Raw genomic sequence first — 5889 nt, 5'->3', positions numbered from 1 at the left:
TTCAGACAAAGGAGCGGATCCAATTAAATCTGCTCGTTCGGCTATAGACTTTTCATGGAAAAAATTACTATTCTGGGACATGCATCTACTTTGTTTTTCACAATCTACTGTTAAGAGTGTACAAGTTATGCTATTTGTGTTTTGATTATTTCTTTTTTGTAGCCAGCTTGTGTAAACTTGCAGAAGAAAGTTTAACGAACAGTACTCGCATATCAAATCAGTAATATTCTATAGTTGTATTAACACTGAAGCCTACCTGGCTAATTTTTAACATATTGTTAAGTAATATTAAAATCATGCCTTTCTTGTTGAAAGATGGAATACATGTATCAAAAACATGCAGGTTCTTTTCTGTGTTTTTCACTGCCATTGGAGGGGGGGAGTAGATATAAAATTCCATTCTATTCTATAATTTACAGATGGCACAGTTCTATTCCAGATATGTGACCACTTAGCCCTTTAGTATTGCTCCTAGATTCTGGTGTGCCAGCAGAGCGACATCTTTGCACTAGTGGGAAGTTATTGGTGGTTAATTCTAGCACTGGCAAGACTCCACTTGTGCAAGGTGGGGGGAACAATGGGAAGCACTGGGGTATTGCAGAGAGGAGAAAATGCACCCCTGACACTGGTGTAACATTATACCTGCAAAAGATGGCATAGGGAATCAGTGGAAAGTCCCTGACAACGGTCCCTCATCTCCTCACCAAGATCCTCCTGCCAGCCACATTGGAGGGTAGAGTTCCAACTCTGCAGCCATTCAGGGCCTACCACCAAGAGTATATAAGACTTTGCAAAGGAAGTCTGATCTCAACAATTAAGATGTACAGTATGGGATGAAGTTACTGTGCCCCCACATCTAAATAACTCAATTGAAAACATTTGTTTTCTTCTCTATCAAAAAAAGACTTCCTGAGCTGGCTTACAAATCTTTACACTAGGAGCACTCAACTGGGACTTTGTTTATGGGAAAACACCTAACCACTAGTTGGAACACAAGAACAAAAGGAAGAAGAAGAACAGTTGTCTTCAGAAACCACTTTATTTCTAATTCATGAGGTGGCTGAACACCAATTAAAAACAATATGAACAGTAACAAAGTGAATGGTAGCAGAGAAAAAACAGCAGCACAAATATCAAAATGCTAAAAAGCTGCAACGTAAAAATGACAATTATACTTATAAATCAAAAACATTTAAAACATGGTAAAAACAAAGCAATAAATAACAAAACAGTAAGCAGAGTAAATAAAAGTAGAAACAAAGAACGAATACAAGGCTGAAAAGCCACAAGGTTACCCATCAACAGATAACCACAAAGATAAAAACGCCTTTGCCTGGAACTTGGAATTTACCAGTTTGGTGATAAGCAAATAGATGTAGGAATGGGGTTCCAGAGGCAAAGCAGCACAATGGGTGAAGCCCTGTTTCTGCTAGCCAGTTTCCTTTAGAGGGAGGGGGCATATAACACGGCCTCTGAAGATGACCTCTGCTGCTGGTCAGCTCCATAGCGGAGCAGACTATCCATAGAGATGACAGTCCTAGACTCTGTAGGTACCGTGCCCCAGATCAAAATACCCAAGAATGTTCACACCACTCCTGAAACAACCTTGTAGGACAAAGCAACCCATACACATCTGTGTGGGAAGACAGACTCGTAAAGGAAAGGAAGTCCATGCTTCAGAGCACAACCTTTACATCTCCTTCATCCTGCCCTTGAGACTTAGTCTGTGCTTGGTGTTGAAATGGGGATTGCAGTGGCAAGTTATTTGGCAAATAAATAGCTACCCCAATAAAGGGAACTTTAGGTGAGGACACCCAATGCTATACTGACCCCTTTATCCCTTCAAGAATCACTCAGGGTACATTGAAGAGATAAAGTTTGGTGGTTCAGTTGAAAACCAGGTGCTGTCCCAAACAGAATCACCAGGCTTCTATAAATGAAGTATTTCCCAGCATTCCCCATCTGATTAAAAATCACTGCAAACTATGAATTTCTTATTGTTCCTCACATGTAACTATTGTCTTCATAATACCTAGAAAAGCAAACAAGACAAAATAAGCAAGCTTTAGTGGTCTGGGAGCAGAATCCAAAACTTCTGTACAAAATCTTTGGCTGCTTCTCTGAAGTTCTGCTACCTTGGGTTCTTGGCCTAGGTGACTGCTCAAATAACGTAACTAAGAAATCCATCTCGAGGACAATGGTTTATAGGGGACTGTGGTTGATATGGGTGTCATGTATAGCCAATGGCAACCACTTTTTGTATCGGCTCATAGGATGTTAATGGTTTACATCTCACACCATGCATGGATTCCTGTTTATTTTGCATTTGCCACAGATGAACAGAGTTCCAGGAATTTACTGATAGTTTAATAAGGATATAGTCCTTGGCCACAATCATGTGAGCCCGCCAACATGATTAAACGTAGAATAAGAAAAAGTGATCTTATTAACAAGAATGAAGAAAAATGTATCATGTTAATTCACAAAAGATTAATCTTTTCCTTATGCATTAACATGGGAGCCATTTCCCACTATAATTAGGCTTTCTATAGGGCGGACTCTGGTTACCGCCACTATGGCTTGCACATGAGGGTTTTTTCTTATGCTTACCCTTGCTGTTGTTTGTGTTTAAGTTCTTCATGGAGACCAGCGTAATGTTCGTTTTGTCAGCTGCAGGATCTGCAGCGTCAGGGCAGCTGTCAATGGAGAGAGAGAATGCATGCATGTTTGAAAATTCTGGTCCTATAATGAGAAATATAAGTTTCAACTGGCAGGTTATTGATGCCTAGGGAGAAGACGGTTTACTGGCTTGCCGTTTCACTTCTATTCCACCAATATTGGGAATAAACCAATCAACAAGCTCTACTCAGAAATGTCCTAAATATTCCAAAAGGGGAAAGGTTTTCCCTAGCTGTACTGTTGCTTGACAATTTACTAGGAGGTGTGTTCAACCAACACTGGATGGCATTGCGCTCTCCAAAAAGATTCCACGGGTCTTTAGCACCAGTGGAGGGGTTTTCCTCTGGTGGATCCCACGTTGTTTATGGTAGGATGCAAAAATGGTATCTGTAGCTCAGACCACTTGGGTTGGCATGCCAACTGAGAAAGGATGTTCTTGTAGCAGGTCTGCATAATAACATCGAGACTGAATTATTGGAATCCGTTGTAAGTGGAGCTGCCTTTGAAATCCTTTAGGAACCTGAGGTAGTCCAAAGTAATAGCAGCCTAAAGGATTGCCCACTCTCATATAAACCAGCCTAGGTCATCATAATTCTTGGCTCTTTGAAATGTAGGTTTGAAACAAAACATTTGGAGTGGGACCAAAGCACCATCAGTGGATTAAAGCCAGGAGAGAGGGGTTTCTGTACTTTTTGACTCTTGCTGCAAGGCCGTGGAAACCCCCCTCCAAATGCTGATCCAAGGAGGGGGCATCAAGGAACCCTCCTCAGGACCAACATGGGGTCAAAGCAGTGGACTGCAATGACTAGGGAAAATTGGTGGATATGTCCCTCCTCTCCAGCATGGTGTAGCGGTTAAGAGCGGTGGTTTGGAGTGGTGGACTCTAATCTGGCGAACCGGGTTTGATTCCCCACTCCTACACATGAGTGGCGGATGCTAATCTGATGAACTGGGTTGGTGTCTCTGCTCCTACACATGAAGCCAGCTGGGTGACCTTGGGCTAGTCACAGCTCTCTTCAAGCTCTCTCAGCCCCACCTACCTCACAGGGTGTCTGATGTGAGGAGGGGAAGGGAAAGTGATTGTAAGCCGGTTTGATTCTTCCTTAAGTGGTAGAGAAAGTTGGCATATAAAAACCAATTGTTCTCCTCCTCCACTGATGGCCAGTGTATCTACTGTTAATCTGGTAGAAGTGCACTTTTGGATCCAACCCTTAGGGAACACATGAATCTGCCTTAAACTGAATCAGACTATTGGTTCATCAGTATGGTCTACATAGACTGGCAGTATGTCCCTCACCTCCGGAGGGCATTTATGTTAGCCCGTTTTAATGTTCTCCCTTCTGCTATTCTGTATGGGAGATATAAGAAAATTCCATACTCTGCCAGGGTGTGTAAATTTGCCCTGGGGGAGATTGAAAGTATTGACCATATGCTCTTGCATTGTCCATTTTATTGTGAAATTCGTGCGGTCCTTTTAGATCCCTTTCTCTCAAATCATGCAGATCAAGCTGATGATAGTAAGATCAAATTGTTGTTATCCTCCCGAGATTCTGAGACTACTGAATCTGTGGCTAAATTTTTTGATGAAATTGTTAAGAGGCAGATGTTAAATGATGTTTAGAGGGTTGGTTTTATTTGATCGACTGCTTGATGGTATGCCAATAAAGGTATTGAAATTTGACTGGCAGTGGCTCTCTAGGGTTTCAGGCAGAGGTCTTTCACATTGCTTATTACCTGATCTTTTTAACTAGAGATGCCAGGGATTGAACCTGGGACCTTCTGCACATCAAGCAGATGCTCTGCCACTGAGCCACAGCCTCTCCCCTAACCCTTGGTAATTTGTAATAAGCAAACAAAGGTAAGAAATTATTAGGTAGCTTGCCTGTAAGATATCGCCAACTGTTGATGTTTCTGTTTATCTGCCAAAAAAGAAAAATCAAAGTCATTATACTTGCAGGCTTGGACATTCTAAACAAGCAGAAAATATAATGCTGTTTGTTCTGTTGATACCGATCAGAAAGAAGTAGTTCCGAATTTACTTGCTGAAGACTAAACAGGAAGATAAGACCGGAAGCTTGTTTTTTGAAATATTTACTAAGAGATAATGAGAAGACACCCAAGTAATGAAACCATATTTAAACAGGAAGTAATATCAACTGAAGAATGGTCAGGAGAGGAAATAATAAAACAATGTCTTCAGCATAAGAATTGTATCTCATGATAAATGAATGGCTAACGGTTGCCAGGGCAAAGAATGAAACAGAAAAAGTAGAAGACTGAAGACAGAATCCGGGAACTCCAACAGAAAAAGGAGAAGAGAGACTAGTAACAGAAAACAAATCTGAAACAAGGGAGAGAATTACCGTAAGCTTGCCCACCAAAGCCCAGAGAATTTGCCAACAGTATTGAAAGCTCTGTTTGCAAGACCTGAGCAAGGCTGTTAACAGTACAACGTTTTGGAGGACGTTGATTCATAGAGTTGCCATGAGTCAGAAGCAACTTGATGGCACTTAACACACAAACATTGAAATTGAAAGTTGAGGAAAGATCAGAACTCTAGTATGGGCCATGAGCTGAAGGAGACCTATTAGTAAAATACACTACACCTTCACCAGTTGTGAATTTGTGACTCGCAATGTCACTTTATTCATGGACCATCATCCGATCACGTGACATGGGCCTCCGGCCTGTTTTCACAATCTGAGTGGCACCCCACAAAACCATGCAGGATAAACATACAGATGCCAAACCAAATTGGAAGGGAGAATGAACAGAAAGAAAAGTCTGACAAAACTGAGGGACCCATAGAAGATTTTTTGAAAGTAGGAAAAATACCAAAGAGGAAAGGAGAAAGGCAAGAAGCATTAATATAGGAAGAAGGGACGGAGCCAGAGGCTGAAGCAAAGCAGACGTAATGGGGCCACAGGAGAAAATAGAAGAAGAGTTGGTTTTTATATGCTCACTTTCTCTGCCACTTAAGGCAGAATCAAACCGGCTTACAATCACCTTCCCGCCCCCTCCCCACAACAGACACCCTTTGAGGTCGGTGGGGCTGAGTTTGGACAGAACTGTGACTAGCCCAAGGTCATCCAGCAGGCTTCATGTGGAGGAGTGGGAAATCGAACCCGGTTCTCCAGATCAGAGTCCACTGCTCCAAACCACCGCTCTTAACCACTACACCATGCTGGTTCTTCAGAAGCAACACTGGCT

General features: G+C 42.0%; 1 non-coding gene across 1 annotated transcript; it reads right to left on the bottom strand.

Moving 5' to 3' along the window:
* Window positions 1-4427: 4427 nt before the first annotated feature.
* TRNAI-GAU (transfer RNA isoleucine (anticodon GAU)) lies at window positions 4428-4500 on the bottom strand. The gene has a single exon. It is a non-coding gene; the product is annotated as a tRNA-Ile (tRNA).
* Between the last annotated feature and the right edge of the window lie 1389 nt (window positions 4501-5889).

Source organism: Euleptes europaea, chromosome 17 (genome assembly GCF_029931775.1).
Source record: "Euleptes europaea isolate rEulEur1 chromosome 17, rEulEur1.hap1, whole genome shotgun sequence".
In the NCBI taxonomy this organism is placed as follows: Eukaryota; Metazoa; Chordata; class Lepidosauria; order Squamata; family Sphaerodactylidae; genus Euleptes; species Euleptes europaea.
The sequence above is the reverse complement of the archived record's forward strand: the minus strand, read 5'-3'. Positions and strand labels throughout refer to the sequence as shown.